The sequence below is a fragment of the Bos grunniens genome, chromosome 2, assembly GCF_055505025.1.
Source record: "Bos grunniens cultivar Pamir isolate PY7600 chromosome 2, Bosgru_T2T1.0, whole genome shotgun sequence".
Classification (NCBI taxonomy): domain Eukaryota; kingdom Metazoa; phylum Chordata; class Mammalia; order Artiodactyla; family Bovidae; genus Bos; species Bos grunniens.
In genome coordinates, this window is record NC_141166.1 from 128,933,652 (window position 1) to 128,947,502 (window position 13,851).

General features: G+C 38.2%; 1 protein-coding gene across 7 annotated transcripts in view; it reads left to right on the forward strand.

The window, feature by feature from the left end:
• The window catches only part of GULP1 (GULP PTB domain containing engulfment adaptor 1), a 330,379-nt gene that overhangs the window by 102,779 nt on the left and 213,749 nt on the right, over positions 1-13,851 (forward strand). The window lies entirely within an intron of this gene.

Here is a 13,851-nt window from a genome sequence, read left to right on the forward strand (position 1 = left end):
CTTATAATGTTTTTTTCACATGACATAAATGGTGCTATTGGATTTGATTTGCAAATGATGCAACCAACAATGAATTAATTTCCAAAATATACTAACAGTTCAATACAACTCAATGTCAATAAAACAATCCAATAAAAAAAATGGGCAGAAGATCTAAATAGACATTTCTCCAAAGAGGACATACAAATGGCCAATAGACACATGAAAAGAGAAAATAAGTAGTTTTTTTATCTCTACTCATTAGAGAAAAATGAAAATCAAAACTATAATGAGATATCACATTACTCCAGTCAGAATGACTATCATCAAAGAGTCTATAGACAATAAATGTTGGGGAGGGTGTGGAGAAAAAGGAACTCCCTTACACTGTTAGTGAGAATGTATCAATAAATTGGTGCAGCGACTATGGACAACAGTATAGGGATTCCTTAAAAAAACTAAAAATAGAGTTACCATATGATCCTACAATCCCACTCCTGGGCATACATCTGGAGAAAAGTATAATTTGAAAAGACACATGCACCACAATGTTTATTGCAGCACTATTTACAATAGCCAAGACATGGAAGTAACCCAGATGTTCATCGACAGATGAATGGATAAAGAAGTGGTATAATCACAAGGTGGTTTTCCCAGGGCAAGTCTCATCCATTGAACTGAAGGTGTGCTGATTCCTATGATTTCCCCAAATGTGGGAAACTCGACTGCATAGCTTGTGTCAGCTGGGGACAGCATTTGCACTCCCCCCTGAAAAAAAAAAAAAACAACTTGGTATGTATGTATATGATTCTTCAGTCAGACACTACGTTGTGTCTGACTCTTTGTGTCCCCATGAACTGCTGCACACCAACCTTCCCTGTCCTTCACTATCTCCCGAGTTTGCTCAGACTTATGTCCATTGAGTTGGTGATGCCATCCAACCATCTCATCATCTTTCACTCCCTTCTCCTCCTGCCCTCAATCTTTCCTGGCATCAGGGTCTTTTCCAATGAGTTGGCTCTTCACATCGGGTGGCCAAAGTATTGGAGCTTCAGCTTCAGCATCAGTCCTTCCAATGAATATTCAGGGTTGATTGCCTTTAGGACTGACTGACTTTGTGTGCTAAGTTGCTTCAGTTGTGTCCGACTCTTTGTGACCTTATAGACTGTAGCCTACCAGGTTCCTCTGTCTATGGGGATTCTCCAGGCAAGAATACTAGAGTAGGTTGCTATGCCCTCTTCCAGGGGATCTTCTCAACTCAGGGATCAAACCTGAGTCTCTTATGTCTCCTGTATTGGCAGGTGGGTTCTTTACCACTAGCATCACCTGGGTTGACTAGTTTGATGTAAATATGCAATAGAATATTACAGCCATAGAAAAGAATGAAAAATGCCAATTGAGGCAACATGGATGGACCTAGAGATTATCATGCTAAGTGAAGTAAGACAAACAAAGACAGGTATTGTATTATATTGCTTTTATGTGAAATGTAAAAAAGAGAGGGACAGGGGAGATTGGCCTGCTGCAGTCAATGGAGTCACAAAGTATCGGACATAGCAACTGAACAACAATAACAACTAAAAAGATACAAATGAACTTATTTACAAAACAGCAAGAGACTCACAGGCCTAGAAAACACAGTTATGGTTACCAAAGGGGAAAGTGGGGAGGGTACATTAGAAGTTTGAAATTAACATATAGACACTGCTATATGGAAAATAGATAACCAATAAGGACCTACTCTATAGCATAGGAAACTACACTGAGTATTTTGTAATAAACTATAAGAGAACAGAATATTAAAAAGTGCATGTAACTAAATCGCTTTGCTGTACACCTGGAATTAGCACAACATTGTAAAGCAAATGTGCTTTAATAAAAAGAAAAAGGTGAACTCAAATTGAGATGTTGCTTATATACATTAGTAAGCATTAGGAATTGTGCAAGGTTATATATCAGAGTCATTATCACAGAAAGGAAAGACTAGCTAAGTAAATAGAGTAGGAAAAAGGTTCCGGGCTAGCTAAATGTAGTGCCTGTCAGTGTTTATTTTGTGATTGTTCTATGTTTTATGGCTATGGTTGCTTTAAAAAAGTCTTGATTATCAAGATTTGTTGACATTTTGTAACGTGATGTGAACTCTTCGATGTTGGAGAATTTTGTTTCCCCCTTGGAAATAAGCTGCACTGCCTCTTGATCTCCAATTCTCTTTGACATCCTGTAGTTAGTGCCCCACTGGTTTACTTTGATGATTTTACCTAGTTCATTCTCAGATTCTCTAGTTATAAACAGTGTCACTCATGATTAAAAATCTTTCTGACCAAAACAGGCTTCACTTCTACTCTGAACTGCTAATAACTTTTAAAAAGAAAGATCTTCAAATCGCAACCGCAGAAGTCTATATGTATTCAGCATAGCTTTTAAAGAATCCTGATTGAGCACTATAAACAACTCTGCATGTTCTTTTAACGCTGATCTTTCATGCAATGAAAATTTCCTCTACTAGAAACGTCCCGAGGTTTTCATCACCTTTTCTGGCACCAAATCTTGGATGTGTCAAATTGTGGAAAGCCCTTTGGCAGTAAGAATGCTTCCGCCTGTGAAACCTTTACTCTAATTCAACAGGCAGATTGATTTAATTATTAATGTTGACTGAGTCAGTGATGAGCCATTTGGGTTTTGGTTGGGTCAGGCTGTACACTGTTTGATCCCTGTACCCTTGACAGTGCCCTTGTCTGGTGAGATGCTGGAGGAAGAGATGAAGTGGAAACTGTTTGGCTGCTGTTTTTGGAAGGATTGGAGTCTGTGACCTGCTTACTTTGTTGCAGGGCAATAAGACACAAATTGCCTCTTGGAAATTTTATTGTGGAAGTTGATATTTATTTTTATTATCAAGTTATAAAAACTGAAAAATAAGTAGCTCAAATAACAGTCTTGGTTTTAACATATCCAGAATTACCACACAACTGAAGGCTATTATTCAATGAAGTCTTGGACAGAGCTCCTCTTTTATGGTGACATAAACTTGAAAGCTTAATTATTTTCCCCAACAAATTAGCAATTTGGAGCTCTTTGCCTTTCTAAACTGTTGTTGTATTGTGTAATATTGAACAGATGATATATATATCTTGGCCATTAGATATTAAATGCTAAATATTGTATGCAGCATTCAAAATATGGTCTGTCCTGTAAATGTGTTTTTAAAAATTTTTAAATGATGTCATATATTTAGCTGGCTGCATTGGGTCTTAGTTGTGGCACACAGCATCTTGTGGTGCATGGGCCTTCTCTCCAGCTGTAGTGGCTCAAAGGGTCAGTAGTTGTGGTACGTGGGTTTAGATGGCCCGTGGCATGTGGGATTTTTTTTTTTTTCCCCCTGATCAGGGATCAAACACATGTTCACTGCATTAGAAGGCAGATTTTTAACCAATGCCTGGTCAGGGAGAGATCCCTGTAAATATATCTGATAGGAAGTAGGTTCTTTGTTTATTTCAATTACTCCTTCATTTATTTACTACTATGTCCCAGACATCTTTCTCTGTAGTCATTTTCAAGAAACACATGTGTAAGCCTTATTTCATAATATTTAAGTTCGAAATGCATAGAGCCCAGGCATTCTACATCTTAAAACCTTTTAGGGTTTCTGATGATTTACAAGTAGATTTGAAAAGCATGTGTTTAAGTAGAGAGAAAAGCTAAGAGGTCTCTTTCTCATTATAGCGAAGAAAGCAGACAGTAAACAAATGAAAATTTAGGCTACTGAGAAGCACTAGAAAGGAAAATAAGCCAGGGTAAGAGAGGAGGGAGTGGAGTAGCAGTCCAACTAGAAATGTATTTTGGATGTGGTGACCTTTGAATAGAAGGTTGAATGATAGGAAGGTGCTTGAGCTAGGGAAAAGGTAATGCAAAGACCCTAAGACAGGAAAGACCCTGGCTGGTTTGAAAGAGAGAAAGAAGACTACTGTGGATGGATTGGAGGAGGAAGAAAAAGGGGGAGGAAGGAAGGGAGGGAGGGGAAGTGAGAAAGCTTGAGAGCAAAAACATGGGACAGCTTATGTAGGGCCTGTATGCCTGTGGTGGGAGCAGAAGCTACCAATGACTAGACCTTATGTGCATTTTGAAAATATTATTATGACTTTATCATTAATATCATTACAGAAAAAATGTGGAGAATACTTTTGGACATTCTGCATTTGATGTTTGTTATGATTGGTCAGGCGTTCACACCTGAAGTAAATCTAAGTTGTTCTTTTTTGTAGATTAACTGCATGAGAAAAAAAATATTGGGGCAAACTGACACATGCAGGAAGCTTTTGGTAATCTGGCTAAGAAAATAACTAGGTGTTCACCATGTCTTTGACGTATACACTAATAATTATCCCATTTTAATGGGGAGGGGGTATGTTTCTTTTAAGAAAATATACATGTCATTTATATTCAATAATTGTTCTCTTAATTCAAAGGGACTTTGAACAAAACCTAGTTTCCTTCATGATTATCTGTCTTTTCAAATTTAATTCTCTTTCCTTCTTAATGGCAAAATGTCCTCTATGAATGCTGATATATATTGTCAGCTCAATTTTTAAAAATAAAAATTATTTAATGGCTTCTTTGTGAATTTGATTTTATATGCTTATGATTACTTGCATGTCAGATCCTTCTGCATTCTAATCAAGAGTTTAGTTATAACAAATGACATATTTTCTGCAAATAAAATTATTAATCACGAAACCAACTCTATCTTCTCATTCTTATGAGAGCACTATGAATAAAACCACTGTGAATAAAACTCTGAAGATACTCTAAGGAAAAGTGTTTTCTTGGTGAAATAAAATAAAGAATCATATTATGATATACTTTTGGAATCTCAAAATATATAAAAGTATTTTAAAAACATGAGAAATAACACAGTAAAAACATTGTTTACATTTATTTATCCAAATGTTTTCCAAACGTATTTGATTATGGAAACCTTCTGACTGAAGGTGTGTATGTGTGTGTGTGTGTGTGTAAAACACCTACATTTGATAGAACTAGCATTTCTCAGAATTCATTTTGGGAAACATTGTTCTACGTGTGTAATTGACTTATTTCTGCAGGTGGTATAATTGATGATGTCTTACTCACCTGCACATGTTTATAAACAAAACAAAATACTGGACGCTTATGATTCTTTTTGACATTGAACAGATGTGAATTTTATTTCCTTATTAGTGCTTGAGGGACTTAGAAATAAGTCTGTTCTTGTTCTTCTAAAGTCTTAAATTTGTATCCATCAATAACTCCAGGCCTTTCACAGAAAGAGTGCCTATGTACAATCATATGCCAAGGCATTAAGTGATTGTGTTTCTTTCGCAAGCCTCTGAACGTTGAGGCATTCTTTTCATTTCTTTCTCGATTATCTGATTTAGAAGGCTGCTAGGTAATAGTGGCCAAAAGAGTAGAACATTCTTTGATTCCTTTGATGTGCACAGTGACTTATTCTATCAAATATGTGACAATTGAAGCATCTGGAGAATTATCATCATTTACTTCCAACCAGTTAAAGGGAAAAAGTAGAAACAGAAAAAAAAATTGATGTGTAACAGGAGGTGGGCTCTGTCTAGTTAAAAAAAAAAAAGCACATGGATTTTAAAGACTGGTAGAAGATTGAGCTGTCTAGTGATTGGAAAGACCTTTCCACTCTTGATTTTCTAAAAATGATAGAAATACTAAATTTTGAAAAATTATCTCCTGTCCAATTCTTAATATCTTTTATATTAACATATTGCCTGTTTTTTTCTTTTAGAAAAATATTATTTTTGTTACTTGTGAGGATTCAGAATTATAACATCTATTTGACTTTGATACTTTTAAAAGTTTATTTTTACACATTTGAACAATTAGGTGTCTCCATATGTGACATTTTTAGTCTATAGAAGATACTTGTTGTAGTTGTGGATTCATAGATGTTTTGCAATAACTTTGTTGTCATTCAAGGAATTGAATCCATTGAACAGAAATTATTGAAAGCAACGGATGCTCATCAAGTCATGGTTGATGAGAGTGGGGTTTAGCAGTGTTAACAGGGACCAAATTATGGAGGAATATAAATTTTTTCCTGCAGATTCCAAGGATGCATTAAAGGATAGTTAATAGGGGATGGGGGGAATCAAGATATACATTTCCAAGCTATTGCTGCCAGGAGATAGAGCAAGATCTGGGGGAAATATCCAGGTAAGGAAATTTAGTCCAAATTTCAAGGTTCAGTGTTACTAGGGAAGTGCAGACAGAATGGAGAAGATGCAATAGATTCTAGAGCTCTTTTGAAAATAAAATGGACATAATGAAATGACGGGATATAGGGAATTGAGCAAAGAGAAGAAATTTGATGTAACTTGACGATCTGGCAACATTTTCCTAGGTGAAAAATTTGGAAGCAGAGCGGCTTTGGCAGTCATGAAGATAAGGGTTTATTTAGACCTGTTTAGTTTGTGACACCTTTGGGAGCTGATTAGTGGCAGTGGTCTTGCTAGGTATACTTCATATGCTTGTGTAATATTGACTGGTATAGACTGTGTTGTATTAAACATACCAAATCTAATATTGCAGTTTTTTAAAGGGCATATTAAAAGTCTTCAATCTATATGCAATAGGTTTAATGGATGCTATGGTTACTGTATCATCTGTCTTATTTAGAACTAGCGTTCCGCCCTGTGTGTTACTCAGAAGAATCATTTGCTACAGTTAAACAAATCTTTATTGTCTCCTATTGGATCATCCTGCTGACGGTGTTCAAGTAATTGAAAGCTCATTTGCAATGCAGGGCTTGCAAATTCCAGAGAAAGTCCTATTGGCATGTGGGGTTCACATGGAGGGGAAGTTACATGGAGGAGAAGTGCCCACTGAAAACACTTTCAGATTCCCAGGATTACCTGGGTAGTTTATTGGCGCAGAGATGTCTGTGAGAGAATTCACAGTGAAAAGTGAAGATTTCACATCCCAAGAAGCATGTTCAGAGTACCAGTTTCCTGGAACTTCAGCATGTTCAAATTAAATCCAACTAATTTGGAGCAGTCTGTCTCTAGGAAGAGAGCTCACAGGTTTTTATATGTTGTAGTAACAAACAGACAACGATTTTACCTTTGTATGTAGTTAGATTTTAGTTTATATGTGCAGATAAATAGAACATAAATTATTTGAGGACTGGTTATTTGTCATGTTCATCACCATATCACTACTGTCTGGACATATCCCCAACTCTCAATAAATATTGTTTAAATAAATTAATTTTAGTTAAGATTTTTCTCTTAGTGTTTGTGTGAACTGACTGGGAAGGGTAAAGGAGAGGGCAGGGGCTGGGGAAGTTGCCTCAACCATAGGGTAGACAGTGGAGTTCCAGTGAGTGGTCAGTACCATGGTGTCCAGGGTTACCTTAGACTGCCTCCAGGCACTTTTGAGAAAATGGATTAACTCCAGGAGTTCAGGGTGAAGCAACAGAGAGCATCAACTTGTGGGTCTGGGACAGCCGTGGAGAATCAGATGGTGTTTCATACATGTGTTCCCTGGGCTTTCACAGGTGTTTGTTGTTTTGCTTTTATTTTGAAGTCTAGGTGAGCCCATGTCATAAGATAAGATTTATTTGTCAAGTTTTATTTCTAAAGGTGTGACAGAAGTACAGTATCATCCTAGGAACCCAGATCAGGCACCAAGTTTGTAACAGTTATATATTGCAGCCTAGAGAAGAGCTGCACGACTAGGAATGTGGGCGTCTGTGTCCTCACCAGAGGGGGCAGCTTCGGGAGGCAGGGGATTGTGAGTCAGAGCGATGGGCATGACCTTCAGCCTATTTGCTCTCTGCCCTTCCGTACTTCGGCCCTAGAGTGGGTGTACAGGAATCTGACATGAAGCCTGGAGTAAGGATGTGGTGATGCTCCAAGGCATGCTGTAACCATTTGTCCTCTGCCTCCATTTTCTTCCCCTCATTGCATCCTTGTATTTCTCCTTTACATTCTTTGTATATACTATCCTCTCTTCTTTTCCCTTTTGACCCTCTCTTTCCCTTTTTCTCATATTCCTTCCTTCTTCCCAGCTGTAAGATATGAATTTTAAGTATAGTAAAGCTTCTGCATCTAATTTTAATAATATAGAAAATAAAATCTAATACATAAATAAAGATAATCTAGCAAAAATGCCTGGACTATCTTGGTGTTGGAAGATCCCTAAAATTGAAAATAATGTACTATAATTTTGCTATATAATACAGTATATGAATACATTTCATTTAGCCTTGATTTACAAAAAAAATGTTTTACACGTAACAAAGAAAACACAGAAGACATAGCTAAATTGTCTGCTTTATTACTCTAAAAAAGAATAAAAAATCATAGCACAGATTTGCTAGTTTGTTTTTGCTTTGAATTAGCTGTAGCAGAACAGATGTCTACAAAATGTAGGCATATTTTCTTTTTTGGAGAGTACACAATTTCCAATGACTTGAGCTATGATAATTTGTGTGACTCTTTTTCCTTTTCATTCAGTTCAGTTCAGTTCAGTCGCTCAGTTAGTGTCTGAATCTTTGTGACCCCATGACCACAGCATGCCAGGCCTCCCTGTCCATCACCAATTCCAGGAGTCCACTCAAACTCATCTCCATTGAGTTGGTGATGCGATTCAATCATCGCATCCTCTGTCGTCCCCTTCACCTCCTGCCTTCAGTCTTTCCCAGATTCCGGGTCTTTCCATTGAGTCTGCTCTTTGCATCAGGTGGCCAAAGTATTGGAGTTTCAGCTTCAACATCAGTCCTTCCAATGAACACCCAGGACTGATCTCCTTTAGGATGGACTGGTTGGGCCTCTTTGCAGTCCAAGGGACTCTGAAGAGTCTTCTCCAACACCACAGTTCAAAAGCTACAATTCTTCGGCACTCAGCTTTCTTCACAATCCAACTCTCACATCCATACATGACCACTGGAATAACCATAGCCTTGACTAGACGGACCTTTGTTGGCAAAATAATATCTCTGCTTTTGAATATGCTATCTAGGTTGGTCACAACTTTCCTTCCAAGGAGTAAGCGTCTTTTAATTTCATGGATGCAGTCACCATCTGCAGTGATTTTGGAGCCCAAGAAAATAGTCAGCCATTGTATTTGTTTCCTCATCTGTTTGCCATGAAGGGATGGGACCAGATGCCATGATCTTAGTTTTCTGCCTGTTGAGCTTTAAGCCAGCTTTTTCATAGTCAATAAAGCAGAAATAGATGTTTTTCTGGAACTCTCTTGCTTTTTCAATGATCCAGCGGATGTTGGCAATTGATTTCTGGTTCCTCTGCCTTTCTAAAACGAGCTTGAACATCTGGAAGTTCACGGTTCACGTATAGCTGAAGCCTGGCTTAGAGAATTTTGAGCATTACTTTACTAGCATGTGAGATGAGTGCAACTGTGCGGTAGGTTGAGCATTCTTTGTCACTGCCTTTCTTTGGGATTGGAATGAAAACTGACCTTTTCCAGTCCTGTGGCCACTGCTGAGTTTTCCAAATTTCCTGGCATATTGAGTGCAGCACTTTCACAGCATCATCTTTCAGGATTTGGAATAGCTCAACTGGAATTCTATCACCTCCACTAGCTTTGTTCGTAGTGATGCTTTCTAAGGCCCACTTGACTTCACATTCCAGGATGTCTGGCTCTATGTCAGTGATCACACCTTCATGATTATCTGGGTCATGAAGGTCTTTTTTGTACAGTTCTTCTGTGTATTCTTGCCATCCCTTCTTAATATCTTCTGCTTCTGTTAGGTCCATACCATTTCTGTCCTTTATCGAGCCTATCTTTGCTTGAAATGTTCCCTTGGTATCTCTCATTCTCTTGAAGAAATCTGTAGTCTTTCCCATTCTATTGTTTTCCTCTACTTATTTGCACTGATCACTGAGGAAGGCTTTCTTATCTCTCCTTGCTATTCTTTGGAACTCTACATTCAAATGGGTATATCTTTCCTTTTCTCCTTTGCTTTTCTCTTCTCTTCTTTTCACAGCTATTTGTAAGGCCTCCCCAGACAGCCATTTTGCTTTTTTGCATTTCTTTTCCATAGGGAAGGTCTTGATCCCTGTCTCCTTTACAATGCCACGAACCTCATTCCATAGTTCATCAGGCACTCTGTCTATCAGATCTAGGCCCTTAAATCTATTTCTCACTTCCACTGTATAATCATAAGGGATTTGATTTATGTTGTTCCTCAATGGTCTAGTGGTTTTCCCTACTTTCTTCAATTTCAGTCTTAATTTGGCAATAAGGAATTCATGATCTGAGCCACAGTCAGCCCCCAGCCTTGTTTTTGCTGACTGTATGAGCTTCCCCATCTTTGGCTGCAAAGAATATAATCAGTCTGATTTTGGTGTTGGTCATCTGCTGATGTCCATATGTAGAGTCTTCTCTTGTGTTGTTGGAAGAGGGTGTTTGCTATGACCAGTGCATTCTCTTAGCAAAACTCTATTAGCCTTTGCCCTGCTTCATTCTGTACTCCGAGGCCAAATTTGCCTGTTACTCCAGGTGTTTTTTGACTTCTTACTTTTGCATTCCTGTCCCCTATAATGAAAAGAACATTTTTTGGGGGGTGTAAGTTCTAAAAGGTCTTGTAGGTCTTCATAGATCCCTTCAACTTTAGCTTCTTCAGCATTACTGTTTTGAGAATGTATTAATTTTATACAGTAAAAATATCATTTTTACAGTGTTATATATGGTGAAGTTTTGTTCATTTGTAGTTTTAAGATTCATTCCTTAAGTGACTCTGGGGCCCAGACACAAGAGTTAGGTTCTTTTTATGCAAGGAACAAGGGGACAGCAGAGGATGAGATGGCTGGATGGCATCACTGACTCAATGGACATGTGTTTGGGTGAACTCTGGGAGTTAGTGATGGACAGGCAGGCCTGGCCTGCTATGGTTCATGGGGTCACAAAGAGTCAGACACAACTGAGCAACCGAACTGAACTGAACTGATGTAAGGAAAAGGCTCACTCGAGTTTCCTCAGTAAGGTTATATTTAGGAATGAAGAAGACAGAATTCCCAGTCATGTGTCCAGCCATTAAGGGGATCCAAGGAAAATGGACTGAGATTCAGAAATGCGAAGCAACCAGTACAGCTCAGAGCCGATTCCCTCTCTGCCCGCTAGTGACAGAGTTGATTCTCTGCTGCCGGAATGAAACTTGCTTTTCTTGCCACTCCAGCCTCCTCTCTTTGTATATTTCTCTCCTCTCTTCTCACTCAGCTTCTGATCACTCATAGTTGTTATTTTTCATGCTTTCTATTGCCTCATAACATCTGTCAAGCATCTTTTCCCTGTGTCTTATTTTCTACTCCAAATAGTCCGATTCTCTTCCTGTGAGAGCTCAGAGTCTAGAGCACGTTCTTGGTCCAGGTAATCCCCTGTTGCTTGGTTTACGTGGAGCTTTTACACCAGGTCCCCATTTACACCTTAGAAGACATAGTCTTAGCTCAAGTGCTCACTCTGGTGTCCTCAAAGACGCAGAGTTATGCCAAGTGCTTCCTGGTAACTTACACTTTTAGCAGGAGGATGAATGCAGGGCCCTCATAGATGGGATTTAGAGGTATGGCAGGCATTTGGGGAGAAACCGATGGCTAGTTTGCATGTAGTGAGAAATTACTTTGGCACAAGGAGGACAGAGTTTGGGAACCCCAAACACTAGCCCAGTGTGTTGTTCACAGTTGACCCTCCGTGTATTTTGGCCTTGATGAAATTATCAATAATAAATAGAAATAATTGTTCCTCACTAAGTTTTAGAGGCTTTTCTCGACTTTCATTTCATATTTTATTTATCACCCCCCTCATTTAATTCACACATTTTTCTTTCCAGCTTAATTTTCGTTTACTGCTTTATGGGTTATTTCAGCCCATAGGTAGGGCTTGAAATATATAAACAGCTTCTAAAGGGAGTTAAACTTATTCGATAATGGTGACATCTATGAGTAGGTAACGCTCTTTCAGGTTTAAAAAGTGATAAAGATTGCATCCCAGAGTGTTGTCTCTATCTTGGATAAATTAGTTATCTGCAAGTCCCTGAACAGATTCTCAAAGACTATACAGGTAGCACCGGCAAAAGCAGAGTCAGAGTATTTTAAATGTGAGACAAGTTTGTCTTTAAATGTATGTGTTGCTTCTATTTAGCTGTGTGTGTGTGTGTGTGTGTGTGTGTGTGTGTGTGTGTGTATGTGTATGTGTGGTTTTATTATTGTTGCTGTTTTCTAATTTGTTTGATTTGGGGCATGATGGAACTTGATGACTTATTGATAAGATTTTTCATTTAGCACTCTTTTTTTTGCCATTTCTTGCCCAAATCTTTCCCATGTATCTATTGAGGATTTACTATGTACCAAGCACAAAGAAAGTGATGCAGTTTTTATCTGATTCAGATATATAGTAAGCCCATGATTGCTGTACATATAATTCAGCTGGCAAGATGTAAGTAGTTTGAAAAGTATGGTATCCTTGATTAGGGAGCAATTTTCATTGTGTATAAGCACCTAATACATTCTTTCAGACTTCACACTGTGTCTGTTTTCTTCTGTAGAAAGTTTTCTTGGTAGATTCTAATAGACAAAAATAAATTTCATCATTTCATTTGATAATGAGCAATTCATAGCTTAGAATAATTTTCTCCGAGCAACAATGGGTAAGAGATTTTCTCTTCTAGTATTATCAATAAAAATTTAGAGTTCACCAAAAATGTGTGAAGTAAAATGGTAATTAGTACACAAGATTTTAACTTGCAAACTAGATGTGTTATCCTCTAGTCATGAAAAGAAAATAGTCAAAAATCCCGAGTTGTAGTCTTGATTCTGATGCTTTTAATGTATATCTCATTATCTACTATATTGATTTTCTTTTTGCCAAGTAAGGAAACACAGTCCTACACATGGGACAGGGTTGTTTTGAAAATAAAATGTTATTATACCATTGAAAATATTTTGAAAGGTTAGAAGAACCTAAAATGTTTCTTATCATCAGTGACTAACCTAGTCTAAATATATTACTGTTTAGAAATTAAGAATTAAGTTAGACCCAAGCTCCTAATAAGATGACATCTATTTTAGCTTTTATAATAACAATTTATAATATGTCCACATCTGATTCCTCTACTACATTCAAAGCAGTATTTCTTCACCTGTATCCCCAGTCCCGAGCACCAAGTAGGTTTTCAATAAATGTTCATTGGATAAACAAAACTGGTGAGGAGATGAGGAAAGAACATCTTTATATAACATCACATTCTGATTACTGGGGGCTTCCTAGTAAGCTCAGTAATAAAGAATCTGCCTGTGGTGCAGGAGCCGCAGGAGACACAGTTTCTATCTGTGGGTCAGGAAGATCCTCTGGAGAAGTAAATGGCAACCCACTCCAGTATTCTTGCCTGGAGAATCCTATGGACAGAGGAGCCTGGTGGGCTACAGTTCATATGGCCTCAAAGAGTTGGACATAACTAAAGCTACTTAGCAGTCTGATTACCATAAACTTTTCAGTCATATTTTGGAGAGAGGTAAATCTATTAAACAGGTACTGGTCACTGTTATACTTTTGCTACAGTCTAGGAGATGGAAAGCAGAGAAGGCAATGGCACCCCACTCCAGTACTCTTGCCTGGAAAATCCCATGGACGGAGGAGGCTGGTAGGCTGCAGTCCATGGGGTCGCTAAGAGTTGGACACGACTGAGCGACTTCACTTTCACTTTTCACTTTCATGCATTGGAGAAGGCAACGGCAACCCGCTCCAATGTTCTTGCGTAGAGAATCCCAGGGACGGGGGAGCCTGAGAGACTAAACTGAGAGACTAAACAACAATGAAGTGCTCTAGAGGCGTGACCTGCTATGGCTAATACTAGGA